Source organism: Amborella trichopoda, chromosome 12, assembly GCF_054954075.1.
Source record: "Amborella trichopoda isolate Santa Cruz 75 chromosome 12, AtrichopodaSantaCruz75HAP2 v2.0, whole genome shotgun sequence".
Classification (NCBI taxonomy): Eukaryota; Viridiplantae; Streptophyta; class Magnoliopsida; order Amborellales; family Amborellaceae; genus Amborella; species Amborella trichopoda.
Genome location: NC_142347.1, coordinates 4,935,678 through 4,961,219, shown reverse-complemented (window position 1 = coordinate 4,961,219; position 25,542 = coordinate 4,935,678). Strand labels below are relative to the sequence as shown.

The window sequence follows — 25,542 nt, the reverse complement described above, 5'->3', positions numbered from 1 at the left end:
GGATGTACTTGATGTCTTAGGGGACACAATTGTTAATCTGCGTCCGCGATGTACCAAATGTCCACTGGGGTCAATGCAGGTAAAAAATGGCAACTTTAAAGTTGATTATCAGATAGAAGACGTATGTACATCATTTAACTGGAGTAGGAGGTAGAATTCTAAGATATATTAAAGGCTTTCGCCATAAAACTTAAATAAACATTTGAAATATATAGTTTATATGTTTATTAAAGTGTCAAACACGAGTTTTTGGCATTCATGACGTATTGGCACATGCTCAAAATATTAGATATATGTGTTCCAATTGCATAGCTCCATTCAAATTAACAAGTAGGTCATGAGCACTGGTGTCTTAAAATGCGAAAAGTATACACTTATCTTTAGTACAAGGTGATCACAATTAATGTTGACCAGTAAAATGTGAAATTGGGTGATTACATGTATTGCATTGACTAAGCTCAAAATTCAAAATAATTTTTTTCAAACTTTGTGACACACCTAGGCTTTCAGATTTACAACGGATGGTTATAAGTAATTGTATCCTCCTTGTACCAAAGGTAAATAATTTCATTGTATACAATCCCTTTAAAATATTTGTTATTTTTTTACCTTGTGTGTTTATAAGGATAGATGATCCAGACAATTCCCTAATTCCCATCAAGGACACGTTGAAGGATGAGAAGAGGATCAAATACCATAATGACTACCTCACAAATTTGCTGGCTTCCATGAAGTACGTTGCTTTATTGACTTGTGAAATTCCATTATTTTTCAATTTGAATTGCAAAATTTTGTACTTTTCCCTTTTAATTTTGGGAGAATCAGGGCTAAATAAAGGTGGCAATGGACCCGACCAGACTCGAGACCTGGTGGGTAGACCTGACCTCCGATTTGGGTATAAGTCCAAATTTTTCAGGTTCGGGTCCAAAACCTAGACCCAAATACTATTCGGGTTCAAATCTAGCCCGACCCATTACCACTCCTAGGGCTAAAATTTTGGCATATATAAATTTCAAAATTACGCTCGTTATGGGTAACCAATGTGTACTTTGTCGAATTTTCTATTTGTACAACCCATGAAGTCATTGTGTTACATGAGTTGCCTAATGCGAAGAAAATATGGCAATCATTTAAACTTTTAAATTGTATTTTACAATATTAGACCATTTACAAGGCTATAAGGTCCACCCACTACTTTCTGTAATCTAAAACTTTTAAATTGTTATCATTTAAATCTAATATCCCCCCCTCCCCCCCCCCCCCCCGCGTCCCCCTCAAATTTAAATCTCATAATCCATGGCTTTTGTTGACCCCCTTCCTAATTTGGAAAGGTAGATTGTGCGTTAAGGGACGCACTTCTACAGTAGCCTCCCCTTAGCCATGTAACATCCATCATGGAGACGGATGCTGGAAAATAGTAGCTCCAAAAAGTTTGAAATCAATAGTGTTAAAATTATGTTAAAAAAATTATTTTTTGTGTTTTTAATTTTCGTTTTTTTAAGTTACTACTTGTCATTGTTGAGATTATACATTCCTCAAAATTTTGAATCTAAAATCTCTATCTAAAATGGATTTTAGAGGGAGGACTCATTAAAAAAGGTGACTCCGTTGACTCATAGAAACCTTGTCCTCTTAATTTTGGAAAAAGTTCATATAATTGCGATGCTCTAAAGAATCAAATTAGGGTAGATCTCAAAAATTTTACTAGAAGAGGTTGTTTTGATGCTCAAATATTCTCAAATTGATCATCTTGACCTCAAGATGTAGAGACATGAGAAAAAAAAATGATTTCATGTTTTAGAATTAGTGTATCTTATAATGCATTTTTTTACCGTCAATTTTCAAGTTTTCATAGATATGCTCAATCTATATTATTTTTTAAGCTTAAAATTTTATAATTAAATATAAAAATATGTTTTAAAGCTATCACAAAGATTTCCAGTTTTGAAAACACATTTATCGATACTATTTAAAGGTGCACTTTACTTTCATTGTTTAGAGTTTCGGCTCTATAGAATCCACATTTTAATTTTTGTGTAGAACATGAAAAATGTTTTCCAAATTTGGTACAAAATACTTTGAAATTCCATAAGCTTCCAAACTTTGGCAATTCCAATTTTACGAGGATGGATGCATTATAAAGGGGTATTTTGTGTGGTCTCTTTTGGACAATTGGGAATGGGCGGCCAGATTTACTTTGAGATTCGGCCTCTACGTCATAGATTATAATGATAAGCTCAAGCGATATCTAAAGGACTATATTCAATGGTTCAAAAACTTCTTAAAATGATAATGCAATTATGTTTGTCTCAAAAAGGCATATAATAAAACTGTTTACTTTTTGGTACAAAACGGTTATAATCGCCTGTAACACTCGCATACGAAATCATGCAACTGAGGGTGCACTATTGACTCGTGCTCAAAATCCGAGGAAGTAGTCCTCAAATTTGAGGGTGCACTATTGACTCGTGCTCAAAATCCGAGAAAATAGTCCTTAAATTTTCTGTCGACAAATAACACAATCTAGCGATCCAAATTCACGCTACAAGACTCGTGACTTTTGCGATATGAAAAGTATAAGTCACATCATACAATCTCTTTTTTTGTATTATTATTTCGATGTATCTCATCATTATTTTTGTATTTTTATTTCAATGTTTTTAAAGATCCATTGTCTTTTGACCAATCCGAGTTTCTATATATTGAATTTTATCCAAAAGATTAATGGTTAATAAGAATAAAAAAAATTGTAGGTACCTTCAATTTAGACTTTTTAAATAACCTCTCCCCAACCAACTTTTTTATCGCAACTTTTACCCCAAAACATACTTTTTTGACAAATACCCTACAGTCAAAACTCATATTTATTTGGATGAAGATACCCTTATCCGTACAAACTCGCGTCACATCCCCGTAGGATGCGTAATGACCAAAGCTTAAGTGTCGGGCCGCAGTAAAAAATTGTCGGACCGTTACAATAAAACCACTGCCGTACCCTAATGCACAGCTACCGGACCGCATGAAAAATATGTTGGACCGATGTAAAAGAGTGCTGGACAGATATCACCTTGTGCCAGACCGAGCTAAAATCACAATCGGACCCATTGAATATTTGTCAAATCGAAGGCACCTTGTGCCTAACCACGTGCACACTATACCAGCAAAGAATACAATGCTGGACTGGCAGTTGGAAGTGCCAGACCGACAGTTGGAAGTATTGAACCGACTGCACCTCATGTTGGGAATGTGATACGAGCTTGTACGGATAAGGGTATTTTGGTCTAAATAAATGACTTTTTAATTGGAGGGTATTTGTAAAAAAAAAATATTTTGAAATAAAAGTTACGAAATAAAATTGGTTGGGAGGGAAGTTGTCTAGAAAGTCCAAAGTGAAAGTATCTGTAATTTTCCCATAAGAATATCCATATCCTAAATATTTGTGAAACCCCTTCGACGTCTTTTAAAACTCGAAACAGTTAGGTGAGTTGTCAGGTTCAATTTTTTTTGTTTTTTTTGGGAAAACTACAACTGTTGTATACTCTACACCGCATCCTCCAACAAGCCACTCGGCCCTATAGGTTCTCCACGGTACAAAAAGAACTCTATACTTGAGGATACTTAAAATATCCGAGATGCCTTTATGAATACATCAACACATATTTCTCCGTCCTTTCATAAGTCTTCAACAATCCTTGTGCGTTGCTCCCTGCCCTTCCTTGCCGGAGTAGCAACATCAGCTGCAGGATCATGCTTCCTCCTGTTAGTGGTAGCGGCTGCCCATTCCTTCAAGGTACATGCATCATGGGCAGTATGTTGGCCAAGCTATCTGTTGTCGGTTGCATTTTCTTCGTTGAGCTCTTGTTGGAAGCTGAGAGCGCTGCTTCTTTTCCCGAGAGGATAATGTCGTCAGATGAGGAAGACTTGAACTCCTCATCACGCCCCAAGTCCACCACCGGCACAGATGTGCTAGGGGTATGAACTGCTGCCGTGTCGGCACCTTCTTCATTAGTATCATGGGAAGGGCCTTGAGTGACTTGGTGGTCATGCCTATTCAAAGTGATGCCACCTCCCCCTAATGCATCCCTTCCATCCGTGACCCCAGTGCCAAATATGGTCTCTAAGACCTTGAAGTATAAAGGTAAAGTCTTGCCATTGTATCTTTTTACAAAACTATTCTCCTGTAAATAAAACATATGCATGTATTCAATTTGTGGGACCATCGCACTGAAACTTGCATAACCACATAGAAATAGACAATGAAAGGGTTTTCAACTCACCACTGTATACTGAGCCCATAGGACTGGTTCAGCAGTCTCCATATTTCTCCCATAATCAAACCCAAAACCAGATTGTGATAAAGTTTTACTTCCATGAACTTGGTCCTAAATTTCTTGTATTTATTCTTCAATCGTTCTAAGTCATAGGAATTTCCAATTGCCCCTTTCATGAATTGTATCATTCGGAGTCATGCACCTTTTTTTAGGCCCCTACCTTTCTTGACCTCTTTCAACAAGATATCAATAAATTGATTCTCCTCTGCAACGTTCTACTGCGCAAATTGTCTGGTTTCGCCTTTTCGTGATTTGCTCCCCATGACAGTATTTTTACTGGCCGTTGACGATTGGTTATCCATTCCTTCGGAGACAAATAGTGCATTTATATATTTACTAAATCGTATGGAGTGATAACACCACCTATGCACAAGGCATATGGACAATTGACCATTCATATATAAATTTGTTACAATATATCTACAATGATAACCGTTCATAGTACCATGTTAACGATTTTGTTTACAATGCAAACAAGAGAGATCTTGATAGGAAGATCCCTCAGATCCGTACAACAAAATGATTTTAAAAAAGTGGTAGAGAGTAAGGAAAATCAAATTCTGATTTGAGGCTAGATCTACTCAGAAATGAGTAGATCCGCTCTCAGATCAATGGCATAGCCACCATCGATCCAAAAAGCACGAAAGAATAAAATAAATATAAGATCCTAGATCTAACAAAATAACTAAAAAATAAAGGAAAAAGCATAAGAAAAATGCTTGGCCAGGCCAGTTGGCCCGGCAAACCCGAGGCTTCAAGGCCTCGCCCGTATCAGGACCGGCTGAGTTTATGCCGTACGTCCTTTTTTGTCTCTCTTCAAGTTTTGACCAAGCCTTGGCTTGGTTGGATTTCTTGATCTAAGGGTGGCCTAAAGCTAGGGTTTTCCTAGGTCTAAGATTTGCTAACCGGCTTTTTGTCTCTCTATCTTTTTCTCTCTCTTCCTCTCTTTCGTTTTCTCTGAGCTCTCTCTCTCTCTAAGCTTTTTTATTTCTTGGGCTCTTTCTCTCTAGATTTCCTAGCCTCCAACGTTCCACCTCTCTCTCCCAACTCTTCCCTTTCTCTCCCCTTAAACACGCTAGTTTTCTTTTCTTATAGACCTAATAGGGATGTGGATTGGATAACTGCTAAAACTATAGGATTTGCTCGGTGTAGAATGGATAACTACTAAAAACTATGGGATTTGCTAAGTATAGAGTAGATAACTACTAAAAACTATGAGATTTGCTAGGTCTGAGTCGTAGGATGGGGACCATGGATTATGGTGGTCTATGGTTTAGGGGTCTACTGAAATAGTGTGGTCCTATGGTTTTTTTAAGGTTAGAAAAATCATGGAATTTTACCAATTTTAAAAATGTGGTGTCTACAGTTGCCACTCTTTGGCACTCCCTGTCCTTCGAGGGACAGGTGAGTGCCAAAGAAGTAGACACTCTTTGGCACTCCCTGTCCTTCAAAGGGCAAGTGAGTGGCAAAGATAATGTAGACATTTTAATTTTCATCATGATGTATTGTAGTCAGAGGACATACCAACTATCCTTCCAAGATATTGCGCCTTCCGCTCACCCACTTAGGGTATTTTCATTCTAGGGTTTTCGGCATGAGATGTCGATGAGTTACACTAGCTTAAAACTCGAGTTGGATTTTCTGACCTGACACTTTCTTTTATTTTCTTAGGGTTTTCTAAGGTCTTTTATAGATTTATCTTGTTTAGGCAAAGGTTTACTTGGTCAATTCTGAAGAGAGAGATGAGGTGGCAACATGGTAATCATCATATATTAGTGTCCAAACTCCTTCGTTTTTAAAAGTTTTTTTAGAAATAAAACCTAGAGCCTTGAACTGGTCATGATTTTAACAAAGAAATTAAAGTTCTTTTAAAACATATGGCATATGATGAAAATTTTGAAATGAGAAAGATATTTTGAAAAACAAATTTTTAGTTAGCAGTTTTAGCTCCGGCAACCATGGAGCCCTTTAAGTAGTTTAACGTCATGCAGCGATGGACAGGGTAGTTGGCAGTTATACTCATGCAAACGATGGAGTGTTTTTTAAAAGAAAAGTTTTGAAATGAAAGTTTTAATATTTTTATTTCTTTTTAATTTTTTTTAAATGTGGGTCTTACAGTTTAACCACTTGTGACCCCTTTGGTAGACCCTATATGAGTGTGTCGGCTCCTTGCTTGAATCTTCAGGACGAGGAATCATCAAGTATTTCATTATCTTCCAACCTCAACTCTTGTATTTCAATTCAAAGGAGAGTTCTTTGGAGTTTTCAAGCAAAACATAGTTTTGAAAATACAAGATACTGCCCCTGGGTGTTTAGAGTCTATTTGGATTTCCGATTTAGTTCCTCCATCATTCACCTTTCAAAGTCCAGATGATCGATGTCCTTAACAAAGTTCCATCAGGCTAATGCTTATTGATTTTTCTTTTGACACTATTCTGACTCAGGATGAAGGAAGAGAAGATGTTTACATATAAAAGACTTTAGAGAATAGAAGGAAAGGAGAAAACTTCTTCTTTTTCATCACTTCCAGCATTTCGGGTGTTCAGCCTGGTAGCCATTTTTCCAACACATGGGGTTCCATTTAAAATTTAAGCCCAAATGATTTCTTTTTTTTTTTTCCTTTTTATTTCTCCCCTGGGTCCCATTCGGGTGTTCAGCCCAGCAGATTTTATTTTATTTTATTTTTTGAAGAAGAAAATGACGATAAAAGAAGAGGAGGAGGAAGAAGAAGAGTCAACGGTGTTTTATTATTATTTTTTATTTATTTATTTATTTATTTATTTATTTATTTATTTATTTTTATTTATTATTTTTTTTGGCATTTCGCTTTAAGACTATGTAAGGATTTGATCATCTTTCCCTTATCCAAGTAGCAGGGAGGTTCTAATATCAGCCATCCTCTGATTTCCCTTGCCCCAGGTTGGCATCGAATTGTTCTTTGACAATGGTCATCAAGCTCCCTTTGGATTTATCTTTTGAATTGCCCCACTTGATCCTTGATTTTGGGACTAATAATTACTCTTAGTTTCCTAATCCCTTACATGGATGGATAAGCTCATTAGTTATTCCCCGTTAATGGGATAATTTGTATTACTCATTAAGCGTTAATGCCTTTTGAAGTTTGAGGCGTGAATGCCCTATTTGGTTTCTTGCAAGGGGTGATCACTCACCCAACTCCTTTTTTATTTTTTTTTCATTGAAGATTTTTTGCTCTTCGGAGGTTAACTCCGTAGTAGGCTCCTCCTTAGTGCTCGAGCTTGGAGGAGATTCTCGCAGGAGAAGAGTGACTAAGTTAACATTGGATGACCTTATGGCACGTTGGGAGTCTTCAAACAAGGGACAATCTCATTAACTGCCCCTGTTGTGCCCTCTTCATGAGAGGAGATTACCTCTATTTAGTAGTTTGATGGGGTTGCCCCTGCAGGGCTTTCTGTTCTGTTAGGAACTTGTTTTTCATGAGATGAACTTTTGTGATATGGGCGTACCCCAGTTATCGGAGTTATGCTCCTGCCCTAGTTAAGCTCTAGAAATCTCTCCTCTTGAGGAGGTGACCCAATTTGGTCACCATATGGGTGGATCATCTAGGAAGTCTTGTGAAGACGGCCCAGGTAGGCCACTTAGAATTTTTAGAAGGTCAACTTCTTTTGATAGTTGAGGCAGTAAGTCTCCTTGAAGAATTTTCTCATCTGCCTCCTCTTGAGTTATTCTCCAGAAATTAAGGTTTTCTTGTCACCATGAGTTTGGAACTCCACAGTTTCTTAGTCTTGGTTAAGCTTATGCTCGAGTTCACCTTGCTTTTGCCAGTTTGATTCATTTATTATGTGAATTTAGAAGTACAGGTTGAAGGGATCATCTGCCCTAGTTTGATTACCGATGATGGGACTTCTTGTACCTCTTTCGAGACTACTTCTTGGAGTGGAATTCCACATGTGATGACCCTTTCTCGTATGTTTTTTGGGTTAACTCCTGGGTGAGCTTATGCTCGTTTTGTTCTTCATCTACTAGACTGTCCAATTGATTTCTTCTTGTGCTCCAAGGCCATTGTAGCTGTTTTTTAGGTTTGAGTGCAGTTTGTGATTCTTCTGAGTTAATCAGGTTGACATCAGAACTGTTTGTCGAGACATCTAGAGTTTCTATTTTTTCTCTACCAATCACCTCTTTCTTTTTAACACTTATCGTATCGTTATCTATGAGGTCCTGAACTCTATGCCTGAAAGCTCGGCATTCTTCAGTATTATGAGCATAATTTTGATGCCACTCACACCATCAAGATGTATCGCCTCCATGGAAGGGAAGAATCTTGGCTACTACAGGTAATTCTATGAGCCTTGCCTTAAGCAACGTCTTAATGACATCGGTCATAAGCTCATTAATGAGAGTCAATTCCCTTGGTGTGGAAGTCTGCATTCTCCATGTCGTAAAGTAAGTTTTAGTCCTTTCTTTTGAATGGTTTGTAGAAGGGTTGCTTTTCTTGATTATGTTCACCTCTCCTTCTTGAGAGGGTCTTTCGCCAGTCAAGTTATCAAAGACTATAGCCTCATCCTCCTTAGCCCGTTCATAATGCGCTACTTTCTCAAGTATAAGGTCAAACGAGTAAGGAACCGCCCCATTGCTGAAGAACATGACATATTCTGAAGTCATGTTCTCTAATGTCATTCTTACCTTCACAGATTTAGGGAGTGGGGTTTCGACGACTCGTGTAGTGGTCTCTCTGAATCTTGTTATAAATTCAAAGGGAGACTCGTTCGACTTTTATTTGGTGGATGTTAGCTCACCAAGGGTAATGGGTCTTGGCCCCGCCTGAATATTTCGTCAGGAGTTGCTTGAGGGTTATCCTTCATGAATCTTTGGTGCCACATCAAAGGAACCTCTGATAAGTCATGCGAAAACATGACCTTAAGTTGGTTGGGTAAGTCTCGCAACATATGGACCATTAATAAGTAGGTGTTGATGTGTGCCTCAGAATCCTCTTTCCCAAAAAATTTGTTTATGAATTGTGGCATCACAAACGTTACTGGTAGATCTTCTAGGTGTCCTAGAGTTTCTTGTACATAGGTTTTAGGAGCTGAGAAGTCTCATATTCTCATTTCTCTAAAGAGTCTTGGAGGCATTTCATGTAGGTGAATTGAGACGTTGTTATAACCGTGACCTTGCTCGGCTGCATGGTCTGTTGAACCTGGATTTGTGGTATGTGGCTTGTATAGACTGGCTTTCCCATGTAGCGGGTTGCCCCAAAGATTGAGCCTTAGGACTATGTTGAACTTATTGTGCCAGTTGTCGGCCTACAGATTCACTCGAATTGAATTGGGTAAGAACAGACCCATTACTCGGAGTTTGCACTACTTGGCCGCAAGAAGGCCTGCAGGTTAGAATAACCACTTGATTAGGATGGACGACTCAAGCTGCTATGATGACTAGACCTCTGACCTTTGACAGTGAAGTTCGCTTGTCCTTGACCTTGACTGGATGATATAACCCTAGGGTTATGATATTCTCTTGCCCCAACACTGGACTGAAAGAGTGCAAGGAGGTCATAACTCGATTGAATTGGCAGGCTAGCACCTCTAAGGTTATCATGGTTTGAGCCAAGTAGTTGGCATGGTTTATAGCATGAGCTTCTGACCTAACCTGCTTGGATTGACTACATTTGATGGTGTACCCTCGGTTCAACAGGTCTTTAAAGAATACATGCACCTTATGATTGTCTTGATACCGAGTTAGGTCAAAATTTTGACTTTTACTGGTGCTGGGTTGCTTAGGTAGACTTTCTCTAGCTGTGTGTGAACCCACTTGCCCCCTAACTGACTGATTACTAAGACTAGAATGTAACTGGCTGATTACTAAGACTAGAATGCTGGGCTGCTAATTGAACATTAGGGTTAACCCAGCTGGGATTGACTGACTCATACATCTAGACCGGGGTCTTACTCTTGGTGTGCCAACTAGATTTGAGGCTAACCCCCATGTCATGGAGGATTGCCCCTGGCCTAACCTCTTGACTGTTCGGGGTATTACGGCACTATTAACCTGTTGGCTCGTGGCTTCCAAATGATTGCCCTGAGGGCGCTTGGACGGCTAGATATGATTCCATATGGGTTGAGACTCGATTCACTAGCACGAGTGCTTTGGATTTGCGAGGGAGCACTATGACGATGCCTCTCGGACTGATTAGGTTCTCTAGATCTAGACTGGGTTGAAACCATAGGGTTGGACCTTGCTTTGCTTTGATCCTGGGTCATAACTCCTAAACTTGTGCTAGATTAGAAAGGTTGGACCTAGCTTGGGCATGGACTTAGATTAGGCTGGATGGACTTATGTTTGAATCCCAAATAGAGGTGAGCCCAGTCTAAGTCTAGGAACAACTTTGAATCTAGACCTAAGAAAAGACCAGACTTGATGGATCTTGCTATACTCGAATGGTTTCAATTTGAACCTTAAGTTAAGATGAACCTAGTCTAGTTCTAGAGGAATCTCTATACTTAGACCTAGGCTAGGACCTAGACTGAGATCTGAACTAGATGGGTACGAGTCTTGGCTCGGACCGAGGAGGCACCTAGGTTTGAACTTAGGCGTGAACCCGGTTCGGACTTGGACTAGGCTAGCCACAAGCTTGAATTTGAACTTAGAGGGTTGGTTAACAGACCGGTTGTTGACTTGAATTGGATGAAGGTTAGGTTAAGCACGAGCCTTGGCTTTGACCAAAAGGGGGCCTAGGTTTGGACCTAGGTGTAAACCTGGTTCGGACTTGGGCCAAGCAAGGCACAAGTTTGGAGTTAGACCCAGAAGGTTTTGAAAATCAAACTGGGTGTGGACCCGGACGGGATCAAGGTTGTGTTACCAAAAGGGGGCTTTGGTTCGGACCTGGGCTAGGCTGGCTACAAGACTGGACTTGGATACAAAAAGTTTCAGCTCGGACTAAAGAGGATCCGGACTAAGATCTAGGACTAATCAATCGAGATATGCAAACAATGCACTCGAAAACTATGCCTTAAACTATAAGTAAGCTCGGTCTGAGTGGGTTCCTTACTATTGAAATGCGATTAGGCTGAGTAGGTCCCCACATAGGTCCTGGCCTCCTGTTATGGAAATCAACCAAGTCCTACTATGTGTGGAGTTGCTTTGAGGCTAGGGATTATGGAGGGGCGCTCACAGTTAAAGTTACATAAATCTCAACCTCCTCGGCTCTCAATGCTATCTTTCCCTCACGACCGTTAGTGCAGGATTTTTGGAGTTTTCAAAAAATTTGCTGGTTTCCCGAGCTTCCCCAGTCCGTTGTGTGCAAGAGTGTGTAAAGAATCTTGCAAGTGAAAAGAAAAATAGCAAACAGGAAAACACACAATGCAAGAAAAAAAAAGGAGTGAGCACTTGGCACAAATTGTGCCAAGTGAGGTGTGCTTCGGGTCAGGTTTTTGACCGACCAAATGCATAGTCAGATGTGCGGGTAAGCAACGCCCAAGAAGGTATACAACTAATAAAAGTGGAACCAGACACAACCCGTGCCTAGTTGAGCGTGCCCCAAGTCAAGGGTGACTCGATCAGGGCACAATTAGATAGAGAGTGCAGATGACCCTGAATTTTATTTATTTATTTTTTAATGAAAATAGAAAGTAGTGGCAACTATCGAATTACAAGAAAATAAATGAAAAATAGAATTATTATTTTTTTGACAAAAATTTTTCTTGTTTTGGAAAGAGGGAGAGGCCAAAGTTGAATTTTATTTTTTATGAGAAGATTCTTTATTTATTTATTTTTCTGTGAAAATGAAATGACATACAAAAAAAAACTTTTATAGCAAAATTGATTTTTTTTTTTTTAAACCAAAGAAGCTTTAAAAGTTGTTTTTTCTATCTTGCAAAGCAAATTTTTCTTTTCCAAAAATGAAAAATGCCTCAAATTTTTTTTTTTTTTTTTTTTGAAAGCAAGATAGCATTTTGCCTAATTTTCAGATATGAGAAATGCCTTTAAAAAAAAAAAAAAAAAATTGAAAGCAAGATTGCCTTTAAAAGATTTCTTTTGTTTTTTAGACAAAGATGCCTAAAACATTTGCTGATTTTTTTTTTTTTTTAGGAAAGTGATTTTTTATTTTAAAAACTAGCTAAAGATACCTTTTTTTTAGTGGATAAGAAAGATGGCCTCAAACACCCACTCTTTTTCTCTCCCTTCCCCATTTTCTCTCCCTATTTTCTCTCAATCTCCCTTCCCTGTCCATCTCTAGCTAACTCTTTTATAAATTTCCTCTCAAGGGATTAGTTGCTATCTAAGTAAATCTCCTCTCAAGGAAAGAGTTTCTATCTATTCCCCAAAGTTCTCTTAACAACTCACACACCTCATCCCACTTAACTTAAAGTCACCTATTATTGATATGAAGAACTATGCCATGAATACCAAAGAAGAAAAATTATTCCATGAATATCAAAAAAAGATTAAAGCAGAAGAGACCAAAGAATGTTTTTGAACGTGAATACCAACGGTTAACAATTAACCCAAAGCGTTAACTATGGAATATCTCCAAAAAGAAAGCTCTACCTCTTAATCAAAAACTCTGCTTCTTTTAGCAAGATAAAAGAAAATGAATAAACAACAAGGAAACCTTACGAGGAAATAAAAGAAGACAACAACAAACTAAAACAAACAAGGAAACTAAAGTCAGAATCCCAAAAGAAAATATTTATGCCCTTCTCTCTCTTTCTCTCGGTCTAAAACTCACAAAAGTTCAAGGAGATGAAAATAAAATAGAAAACATTGAAATCTGAAAATTTCTAGCCATAAACAAAGACACGCAGTCCCCCGAAACACAAGAAAATTATTTGGAACAGATCCAAGCCCTTAACAAGTTGGAGTAGGTGGAGAGAGAAGAAAATAGGAAGTTGAGTAGCCTCTTTTAATAGAGATAATCACGAACCCAAAACAACTTTTTAGAAGTAGAAACGAAACAGACACATAAACATAAACATGCTCTTATCACAAAATTCAATGAGTAATCCTCTTTCTTTTTTTCTTTTTTTTCTACTTACAAACAAATATAATAATAAATGAATAAATAATGAAAAGAAATACTAATGGAAAAAGGTAACAAAAACAAGGCATATGGACAATTAAGAAATATTAAATCTTATGGAGTGATAGCACCACTTATGCACAAGGCATATGGACAATTGACCATTCATATATAAATTTGTTACAATGTATCTACAATGATAACCGTTCATAGTACCATGTTAACTATTTTGTTTACAGTGCAAATCAGATAGTCTTCATAGGAAGATCCAGCAGATCCGTACTACAAACTGATTTTAAAAAAGCGATAGAGAGTGGGGAAAATCAAATTCTGGTTTGTGGCTAGATCTACTCAGAAATGAGTAGATCCGCTCTCAAATCATTGGCAGAGTCAGCATCAATCCAAAAAGCAGGAAAGAATAAAATAAACATAAAATCCTAGATGTAACAAAATAACTAAAAAAATAAAAGAAAAAAGGAATGAGAAAATACCTGGCCAGGCCAGTTGGCCCTGCAAACCAGAGGCTTTAAAACCTTGCCCATATCAAGACCGGCTGAGTTTATGCCGTGTGTCCTCTTTTGTCTCTCTTCAAGTTTTGACCAAGCCTTAGCTTGGTTGGATTTCTTCATCTAAGGGTGGCTTAGAGCTAGGGTTTTCTTAGGTCTTAGGTTTGCTAACTGGCTTTTTCTCTCTCTGGGCTCTCTATCTTTCTCTCTCTCCCTCTCTTTCTTTTTCTCTGAGCTCTCTCTCTCTAAGATTTCTTTTTTCTAGTTTCTTTCTCTCTCTAGATTTTTTAGCCTCCCATATCCCACCTCTCTCTCCCATCTCTTCCCTTTCTCTCCCCCTTAGCACGCTAGTTTCCTTTTCTTATAAACCTAATAGGGATGTAGATTAGATAACTATTAAGAACTATGAGATTTTTAGGTGTAGAATGGATAACTACTAAAACCATGGGTGTGGAATGGATAACTTCTAAAAACTATGGGATTTACTAGGTGTAGATGACTAACTACTAAAAACTATGAGATTTGCTAGGTGTGGATCATAGGATTGGGACCATGGATTATGGTGGTCTATGGTTTAGGGGCCTTCTAAAATAGTGTGGTCCTAGGTTTTTCTAAGATTAGGAAAATCATGGAATTTTGTCAATTTTAAAAATAGGGTGTCTACAGATTTATATCAATGTATGGGAAAGGCAAACAGTTCTAATCCCATTTCTTATTTCTATAGCTATAGTTTCACATTAGTGGAGCAGATAATGATATCAAAATCAGACAAAAAATAGGTGTGTTAAACACTGCTACATATTCAGCAGCATATGACCAATTATCTCATGCATTTAGGATTTGACTCAAATAATGAGATCAAATGATGTTTGATCCACTTATGCAAACCAATGACATTCTAAGTAAGCCAATGACATCATAATGATATCAAAATGATATCAAAATCAGATAACAAATAGTGTGTTAAACACTGCAGCATATTCAGCAACATATGACCAATTACCACATGCATTTAGCACCAAGATTTGACTCAAAATAAGATCAAAGGATGCTTGCTCTACTTCTGCAAACCAATGACATTCTAAACAAGCCAATAACATCATAATGATATCAAAATCAAATAAAAACAATGTGTTAAATACTGCTGCATATTCAACAGCATATGACTAATTATCACACGCATTTAGCACCAATATTTGGCTCAAAAAATGAGATCAAATGATGTTTGAGCTACTTCTGCAAACCAATGACAGTCTAAGCTAGCCAATGACATCAAAATCAGATAACAAAATAGTGTGTTAAGCACTTCTGCATATTCAATGGCATATGACCAATTATCACATGCATTTAGCACCAAGATTTTACTCAAAATGAGATCAAATTATGCTCTATCTATTTCTGCAAACCAACAATATTCTAAGCAAGCCAATGACATCATAATGATATCAAAATCAGATAAAAACCAATTTGTTAAACATTGTGCTACATATTCAGCAACATATGACCAAAATGAGATCAAATGGTGCTTGATCTACTTCTGCAAACCAATAAAATTCTTAACAAGTCAATAACATCATAATGATATCAAAATCAGATAAAAAATAGTGTGTTAAACACTGATGCATATTCATCAGCATATGTCCAATTATTACACACAATGAGCACCAAGATTTGACTCAAAATGAGATCAAATGATGCTTGATCTACTTCCACAAACCAATGACACTCTAAGCAAGCCAATAACATCATAATGATATCAAAATCAGATAAAAAATAGTGTGTTAAACATTACTGCATATTCAGTAGCATATGGACAAATCACTCACATTCAGCAACTCAAAATAACAACAAATAGAGCTTGATCTACTTCTGCAAACCAATGACATTCTAAGCAATCTTATAACAACATAATATATCAAAATCAAAAAGAATAGTGTGTTAAACGCTACTAAATATTCAGCAGCATATGGCCAATTATCACACACATTGAGCATCAAGATTTGACTCGAAATGAGATCAAATGATGCTTGATCTACTTCTGCAAACCAATAACATTCTAAGCAAGCCAATGGCACAGTAATAATATCAAAAAAAAAAAAAAAACAGTATGTGAAACATTGCTGCATATTCAACAGCATGTGGCCAATTATCACTCACATTGAGCACAAGATTTGACTCAAAAAATGAATGGAGAGAGAGAGTCAGTTGCATAGTTCAGAATAAAGGTACAAACCAGCAGGATAATAAAATCTTCGTCAAGAAGCTCGGCGAGCGCATAGACAGGTATATATATATATCTATATCTCACACATGTTTGCTCTTCCTATCTAATGGTGGTTGGCTTTGGCTTTGGCTTTGCAGAGTGAATATAACATTGCCGGAGGTTGAGATCAGATATGAGCAACTCAGGGTGGATGCAGAGGCTTACTTGGGAGGGAGGGCTTTGCCCACTCTCCTCAATGCCACCCTTAACACCCTTGAGGTGCCTACTCTCTCTACTACATGATTGTATTGGGATCCTACAGCAACTACTATATTTGAAAAGAAATATACAGAGAAAATACATTCGAACTTAAAAATCCTTGAATTCTTAAATTGTTCTCTTGAGAGACCTATAATGGCCTTAATAATTGAAAAGAAAAAGTATATAAAGCGACCATATATTTTTAATACAAAGAGGTCAGAATCACTCTCATATGTCAGATTTTAAATGCAGTGATTATAAGCGTGTTTTGGACTAGACTTCAAGTTAAAAAAAAAAAATATATGACATCCAAATTGACATCTAATAACTAGGAGTAATTATGATATCCTCGAATGGTCTCACTTCGAACAATCGTGACCAAAAAAACCATTGGAATCACGTAAGAAAACATACAACTTTCTGCAATACCTGTGCTTTCAATTTCATATTCACTAAAGAGAGACATGTTGTTGGCAGAGCTTTATGAGTTTCCTGAAGTTGCTCAAGAGCAAGAAGAAGCCCGTAACAATTCTCAAGGGAATTACCGGCGTGATAAAACTCGGAAGGTGGATAGACAAAACTACTTCTCTCTCTCTTTCTCCCTCTCTCTCTCTCTCTCAAACAATGTGTGTTGGTGTGATGACAGGATGACCCTGCTACTAGGCCCTCCAGGGGCTGGAAAGACCACCCTCCTCTTGGCTCTCGCAGGAAAATTGGACAAAAGCTTCAAGGTGGGTTCACTCTTCCTACAATTTCATCTCCAAAACTGGCACTTTTTAGAGAGAAAAAGAGAGAAACTTCAGTTCTTTGGGTGTGTTTTGACAGGTTTCGGGCAAGGTGACGTACAATGGGCACAGTATGAGGGAGTTTGTGCCGCAGAGGACGTCGGTGTACATCAGCCAAAATGATCAGCACATTGGAGAGATGACAGTCCGAGAGACCATGGATTTCTCTGCTCGATGCCAAGGACTAGGAAACAGATATGGTTCGTCTCTCTCTAACAAACTCTATTTTTTGCTGCTGATTTTGTTGGAATGCTCTGCATAAAAGCCACTGGTTTTTGTAGCCGTTCTTGCGGAGCTTTCAAGGAGAGATAAGGATCAGTCCATAAAACCAGACCCTGATATTGATTTTTTCATGAAGGTAACATAGCAATGAAACAGACCTAACCCAGAAAGAAGTCATGGTATTAGCAGTCTCAATTCACCCACTGTTTCTTCTCCTTTTGTAGGCAATTGCATTGGAAGGACAAAAATCAAGCATCCTGACCGACTATATACTTAAGGTTTGGCACCCCAAATAAGACACTCTCCTCTCCCTTTCTCCCTCCAACTCAAATTTAGAATAGCATATTTGGGATATGTTAAAGAGAATGAGATGTTTTAGTGAGAAAATTAAGTTAGGAAGTGTGTGCAGCTGCTTGGGCTGGAGGTGTGCTCGGAGACCATGGTCGGGGACGACATGAGGAGGGGGATATCAGGCGGTCAGAAGAAACGCGTCACGACAGGAGAGATGATGGTAGGGCCCTCGACTGCTCTGTTAATGGACTAGATATCCACAGGGCTCGACTCCTCCACCACTTTCCAAATCGTAAACTGCCTCCGACAATTTGTTCATGTCTTCTCTGGAAGCCTTGTTGCGTCTCTCTTGCAACCGGCACCGGAGACTTATGATCTCTTTGACGACATCATCCTTCTCTGTGAGGGACAGGTTGTGTACCATGGACCGAGAGAATCAATTCTCGACTTCTTCCACATGATGGGATTCCGATGTCCCGAAAGGAAAGGAGTGGCCGATTTCTTGCAGGAGGTAAAACCTCTCTCTCTTACTGCAAGAGTTTCAATTGCCTCTCATTCTCACTTAACCCGTCTTATTGTTAAGGCAACCTTCTGTATCCGTCTAAGAGTTTACAGTCTACATATAGAATGACTTTCAATATAGAATCTTGCACTACAGGGATTGAGAAACCAAGGATGTGTCTTAGAAGCCAACGAAACTAATTACAGACACTATAGTCTTTCTACGAGTCATGACTTTTATTTTGTTTGGGTAAATCAGGAAGAAAGCCCGCTATCCATTTTTCATTAATAAAAGATAGAAAAAATTATATCGTACTATCTTATAACCCTACAATAAGATAATTGTGTCATGAAATAAAGGAAGGTTAAAAACATTTGGAGGCTTAGAGCGCCAAATGGTGGCCTCCGCAAAAACTGTAACCTTTTTTACAAGAACATCGACCACCAAATTAGCCTTACGGTAAACATGGCAAATGAACCGTGAATGATTCTCATAGCTTTCAACTCAGCTAATTTTGCTTTTAAACATAAAACTTTATCCAGTGGTTAATCTACTTTTACTATAGAGATGAGTATCCATGATTCAACACTTTGTGAACCTAAAGAGTTCCAATATTTTGGAACTCGGCATGGGCCCCGGAATTGGCTATTGCTACAGCCGAAGCCGAATTACTCAAGTGAGTCCAAGTGAACACGTGTAAGTAGTGCACACAGATAAAAGAGCCCTTAAAAAACCCAAAAAAAAAGAAAATAAAAATAGGGAAAAACTCAAACTAAACTAAAAACAATATAAAAATTCAAAATAATCTAAAATATATATATAAAACAGGGACATAGAAATATTCATTTAAAATTTAAGACATTCAGAATAATTCAAAAAAATATATATATATATAAAACCTTTCTTGTTGGGTAGTTCAGTGGGGAAGGGATCCCCTACTTGTGGCATGAACAGAACTAAAGACATTATGTTGTTGTGCCTAGCCACCTTGACCCCCTGGACTTCAGCCAAATTCCTAGAAAATATGAAAATCGAGCAAGAAAAACTCACAGATCATTGTCATACATCCAAATCACACAAACAGGATTTATACATGGATTCACTATCGAATAAAAATATCATATTTTTTATTTTCTCAATTACCCTGAGCTTTAACCGTGTACTCAGCTGAATTTTTGAACACTGAACAATACCTTAATAACAAAAAACTGGACTGTAGGACACCTAGAAAATTTTGAATCAGTGTAATTCCAATATCTTCTGTCACTCTCATTTCTTGCAAGAGGTCCTCTCTCTCTCTCTCTCTCTCTCTCTCACAAGTGACATCAAGGAAGGATCAAGAACAATACTGGTTCGACAAGAATCAACGCTACAGATATATCCCAGTACAAGAATTTGCAGATGCATTCCAGTCCTTCCATGTCGGCAGGGAGATGCAATCTGGTCTCTCGGTGCCCTATAACAAGTCCAAGTGCCACCCTGCCGCCCTAGTTAGAAACAAGTACGGCCTAACCAAGATGGAGCTCTTCAAGGCTTGCTTTGATAGAGAAGTGCTCCTTATGAAGAGAAGTGCCTTCATCTTCATCTTCAAAGCTATTCAGGTCCAACCATTCACTCTTATGTTCTTCCTCTGGTTTCATTTTAGATAGATATATAGGAGGACAGATAGAGAAACAGAGAGAGGATACTAATGGTTTCTCTCTCTTTCCCTTGATATTGAATGAAAGAGTTGGTGAATCATACGGTTTATCTATGAAAATGATTCATTTGATGGACCTTGTATTGCTCTTCACAGATAGCCATTGTCGCTACCATGACTACGACAGTCTTCCTCCGCACAGAGATGGGAAACAAGACCATATGGGATGGGTCCAAGTACATGGGAGTTTTGTTCTTTGGGCTCGTGAACGCGATGTTTAATGGTCTAGCAGAATTGCAAATGATGATAGTGAAGCTGCCTGTTTTTTACAAGCAAAGAGATGCAAAGTTCTTCCCTGCTTGGGCCTATACTCTCCCCACATTTCTCATGAGGATACCCATCTCTTTACTGGAGTCCTTCGTATGGGTAGCTATAACCTATTACTCAGTTGGATTAGCACCGAACCCGAGCAGGTTAATTCATCCTCCTTTGCCCTACCAAAGCTCATGAATTTTATTTTTTTTAATTTAAATTAATCTTGTGAATTTTGTTTGCTCTTTTTGTCTTTCTTTTGTTAATTGTAATGTTAGAATTGACAATGAATTGCCTATGGTTTTCCTGTTTTCAGATTCTTTAGGCAATTCTTTTTGCTATTCAACCTGCATCAGATGTCTTTGTCTCTCTTCCGCTTTATCGGGGCACTAGGTCGAAACCAAATCATTTCGAACACATTTGGAGCATTTGCGCTATTGGTGATATTTGTCTTGGGAGGCTTCATTGTCTCAAGAGGTAATGTATCATGGATGTAGTAACATTTGATTATGTACAATGTTCATATTGTAACTGTCTCTGCGCTATTTTGCTTTAGTTTATATTACAAAAGTATGCACACCATTATAAATAAATTATTATCCAAATTTTGGCAGAGGACATCTACAGCTGGTGGAAATGGGGATACTGGTCTTCTCCTCTCATGTATGCTCAAAATGCTGTGGCTGTAAATGAGTTCCTATCAAATAGATGGATACATGTTAACATGAAATACGCAAAAAATCCCTTTAAAACTTTTTTGGTTCATGTAGATTAGGATAAAAGAGTGCATGGAGGAAGTAGCTGACTATCTTGTACATGTGCAATAGAATGGTGTCCACATAGGCCAGCTACTCTTGAAGATTCGAGGGATTTTCACTGAAGCAAATTGGTATTGGATTGGGATTGGGGCTCTCATGGGTTACAATGTCCTCTTCAACATCCTTTACACCTTAGCTTTAAAGTATCTTGACCGTGAGTACAACATTTCAATTTCACCTTTTGTTGTTTCTACTGTTAATTGATCGAAATGAAAAGAAGTTAATGGGAAAAAAACGTAAATTGTTTCATTATGCAGCTCTTGGGAAGCCTCAGGCATCTATCACAGAGGATACATCAGAGGGGAAGCATGAAGACCAAATTAAGGTCAATGGACATCTGAATGGAAAAGTATTTGGTAAGTAGAGAAGTCATAGAGGGAGATTGGCTCGTTTTCTCAACATTGAAAGTGTAGTTTAGATCCTATTACTTACCCAGAAAAATTTAAAAGGTCTCACTCTTTGTCATGTGTTTCTCTCCTTGTAGGAGACTCTACTACAACAAATGGAATGAAAGAGAAGAAAGGAATGGTGCTACCATTCAAACTGCTTGCGTTGGCCTTCAAGGAGATCAAGTACTTTGTCGACATGCCGGCCGTATGTCAAGATCTTCTTGACCCAATTTACTAGTAGTAGTGGTAGAAGTAGTAGCAGTTAATAGTGGATACTAAAATGATCCTGATGATAATTATGTCGATAGCCCCCAAAAAAAAGATAGTGAACTGAAAGGCCTAGGTGTGCAGGAAATGAAGGCTCATGGGGAAGAACAAGACCGATTGCAATTGTTGCAAGGGGTGAGCGGAAGCTTCCGGCCAGGCGTGCTGACATGCCTGATGGGTGTGAGTGGAGCAGGGAAAACAACACTCATGGATGTCCTTGCCGGGCATAAGACTGGTGGCTACAGTGAAGGATCCATTTCCATCTCTGGCTACTCAAAGAAGCAAGAGACCTTTGCCCGTATTTCTGGTTACTGTGAGCAGAATGATATTCACTCCCCTAATCTCACTGTCCATGAGTCGCTCCTCTTCTCTGCCTGGTTGCGACTCCCAGCTGATGTCCAATCGCACACTCAAAAGGTTACACTCCTCAAATTCCAAGTTTGATTGTCTTGTTTTTGGAAGTTCGGCAATGGGATTTGAACCTTGGACAATGTGTTGCAGCCCCTAATATCCTAACCACCAAGCAAAGCACACCAATGTAGAACAAATTCGATTATTGCACCCTTAGGAATAAGTATTAAGAGTTTTGTCTCTCCATTTAAAGCATCTAGGATTGTTCAATGGTCCAACACAAGAAAGACTATAGTGCTCGAAATTTTTCCTCAATCAACTCCATATCTTCCAAACTATATTGGACAGAAAATATCTAACTGGGATCTATGCTAAATTAGCTATTGGCCTTTCCCTCAACTTAATTTTGGGCAGTGAAATTAATCCTGGTACAAAATCTCTAAATATTTCTACAATAAAGGGTCAAATTCTAGTTTCTTTTACGGAGTTGTATTTTCTTATAAAAAATGGAGCTTTGTCTAAGTAACTAGAAATTTATCATTGTGATACCCAGGCCTTTGTCGAGGAGGTAATGGAGCTGGTGGAGCTGAACAACCTGAGGGAGGCTCTAGTGGGCGTGCCAGGGGTCAATGGCCTCTCCACAGAGCAAAGGAAGAGACTGACAATTGGGGTTCGAGCTCATTGCCAACCCCTCCATCATCTTCATGGACGAGCCTACCTCGGGGCTCGATGCTAGAGCAGCCGCCATTGTCATGAGGACTGTAAGAAATACAGTGGACACAGGCCGCACCGTGGTCTGCACCATACACCAACCTAGCATTGACATATTTGAGTCCTTTGATGAGGTATGTACTCTCTCACGCGTGTGCGCGCACACGCACACAAACAAATACTTAGTTTTAGGAATTCTGCCTTTAATATGTTCTATCCATTCGTTCCTATGTAATCCTACAAACAAATTTTCATGTTCTCAGCTCTTCTTGATGAAACGAGGAGGACAAGTTATCTACGCAGGCCCATTGGGGACGAACTCACAACAACTCACCGACTACTGCCAATCAATCGAAGGTGTCCCCGAGATAACCTCAGGATATAATCCTGCAACTTGGATGCTAGAGGTCACCTCCATAGCCTCTGAGAATGGACTTCAGGCGGATTTCGCTAACATTTATGCCAATTCTCCTCTATATGAGTGAGTAGTTGCCTTAGTTCTTCTCTGTCTCTATGATGAAGTCACTCGTGATCCTCCCTTTTGATCTCCTTGGGAAATTTTAGTGTTTCGTCTTAAGATTACTACTTCCCCCATAATTGTAGGAGGAATATGGCATTGATTGAGGAGTTGAGCAAGCCAACACCAGGGTCTCAAGACCTACACTTCGAGACCCAATTCTCACAGCCATTCATGGTGCAAGCTGTGGCCTGCCTCTGGAAGCAACACTGGTCCTACTGGAGAAACCCTCAATACAATGCAGTACGCTTCTTCTTCACCCTGGTAGCCGCCCTCCTGTTTGGCAGCATATTCTGGGACATGGGAAGCAAGATGTAAGCATTCTCTTCTTTCTCCATTTCTGGTCCAACAGAAAAAATTATGATTGAATTGTCTCGCAAGTTTCAAATTTTTTTTTAACAATTTTCTTTATGCTTCCATTTTTCTCAAATTTTCCAAAGCTTTTTCTTAAAATTTAACTATAAAAACTAGCACTTGAGAATGTCTTCTTAAACTACCTAACCAAGAATGTTCAAGATAGATATTTATATTGCCTTCCATGCTAGTACTTCATGCATTCCAACTCACTGTTGTTCTAACCTCACTGTGCTGCACGAATGGTCAAAACATAGAGAGCAGCAACAAGACTTCCTCAATGCGATGGGTTCCATGTTCTCTGCGGTTCTCTTCCTCGGGGTGAATAATGCATCTTCAGTTCAGCCAGTGGTCGACATAGAGAGAAGTGTATTCTATAGGGAGAGAGCAGCTGGGATGTTCTCAGCCCTTCCATATGCCTTGGCTCAGGTATGAAACAAATTCAACAACTCACAACTTTGATAAAAAGAAAATACAGGTATATCTTTTGATGGCAATGGCAATGAAAGTGAAATTGTGTTTGTAGGTTTTGGTGGAACTGCCTTATGTGTTTGTACAAACAGCTGTATATGGGGTGGTGGTGTACTGTATGATCGGATTCGAGTTCACTTTGGCAAAGTTCTTGTGGTTTTTCTTCTTCATGTTCTTTACCTTCCTCTACTACACATATTACGGGATGATGACTGTGGCCTTAACTCCCAATGCTACTTTTGCCTCCATTCTTTCTTCTGCATTCTATGGTGTATGGATGCTCTTCACTGGCTTCTTGCTCCCACGCACTGTAAGTGAATTACACATCTTTCGTTTTCCTGGTTATTTAATTTAAAATATAATTGCTTCATATTTTCTTGAAACTAGGATTCCAATCCAGCCAACATAACTATGTTTTTTCCTTCAAAATATCATGTTGTATAGGTTAGCTCCATTAGAGGACCACATAAGCCTTCCTTGTATGGCTCTTTATTACTTTCATTAAACTTATGTCGAATGAAGTCTAAATTCTAAGTTCTTTCCAATTAACTTATAAAAAACAAAGGTCAAATGCTATGACATTAGCAAAATAGAGATAACAACTTCCATAACAATGTATAGATCATTTGTGAGAACTTCATGGCCATTCCCATGTTTGCAGAGCATCCCCGGCTGGTGGAGGTGGTACTACTGGGGGTGTCCTGTCGCCTGGACACTTTACGGTTTGATGGTGTCTCAGTTTGGAAATGTGACAAAGCAGTTGCTCACGGCCGAGGGCAACCCCGTACCGCTACGCGACTTCCTCAATGCTTCATATGGATTTGATTATGACATGCTGCCTTGGGTTGCCTGTGTTGTTGGTGGCTATGCCATCCTCTTCGCCCTTGTCTTTGCCTTATCCATTCGCACCCTTAATTTCCAAGCTAGATGAATGTTTCATGATCCTCTCATTCACTTTATTGTTTCCTTTCTTCTCCCTTTCATTCTGGAAGTGAGTGTATTCACAATTTTCTCGCATGTATTTATCCATTTTTCTCCCTTGATATAAAGTCAGGTGTATTTTGGCTTGCAATGTCCCATCTCAATTCAATGAAATATGATTGAATTTTTGTGTACTTGATCAAGATCTCGTTTCCTTTGTGCTTGGTTTCATTATATTATAATGATACGGTGACATAAAATCACTCCCCTTCTTTAAATGTCTCAACCTGCATTCTTAAGAACATAAAATTCCTATTTGGTGTTGACAAAGAAAATTACCACCAGACAATAGCAATAAACAATATCATAGAAAAGAAATGACCGAAATATTTTGTGTTGGAGTTCATAGTCGACTCCCACGGTAGAGTAGAGTACACCCGTCGTCGCAAGACACCTGCCCAGGAGGATTCCTTTTCTATAAAAGTTTGCAAAACATCATCAATTCACCCAGTGTTCTAAAACCATGGCAAACTCGGGCGAGTCTTTGGGTCCAATAACAAAGAAACAAAAAAAAGGAATAATGATAAAAATTTAGAAATGACATAAATCAAGCAATTCTGAAGGTGTAACATAGACCTAGATCATCCAACCACCAATCTCAATCTGTATCGACCAATTTTGATCTGGATAGAC

The 25,542-nt window shown here is 38.6% G+C and overlaps 1 pseudogene across 1 annotated transcript; it reads left to right on the top strand.

Moving 5' to 3' along the window:
• The first annotated feature begins 8,952 nt into the window (after positions 1 to 8,952).
• On the top strand, positions 8,953 to 25,048 carry LOC148779385 (ABC transporter G family member 39-like; annotated as a pseudogene). Its single transcript, XR_016046181.1, has 23 exons — positions 8,953 to 9,111; positions 9,606 to 9,696; positions 15,971 to 16,118; positions 16,197 to 16,317; positions 16,777 to 16,865; positions 16,946 to 17,030; positions 17,125 to 17,442; positions 17,531 to 17,584; positions 17,716 to 17,847; positions 19,338 to 19,700; positions 19,895 to 20,211; positions 20,367 to 20,527; positions 20,665 to 20,783; positions 20,878 to 21,022; positions 21,126 to 21,224; positions 21,353 to 21,462; positions 21,609 to 21,941; positions 22,429 to 22,718; positions 22,932 to 23,067; positions 23,190 to 23,417; positions 23,715 to 23,886; positions 23,984 to 24,238; positions 24,590 to 25,048. The product of XR_016046181.1 is annotated as an ABC transporter G family member 39-like (transcript).
• The last annotated feature ends 494 nt before the right edge of the window (positions 25,049 to 25,542 follow it).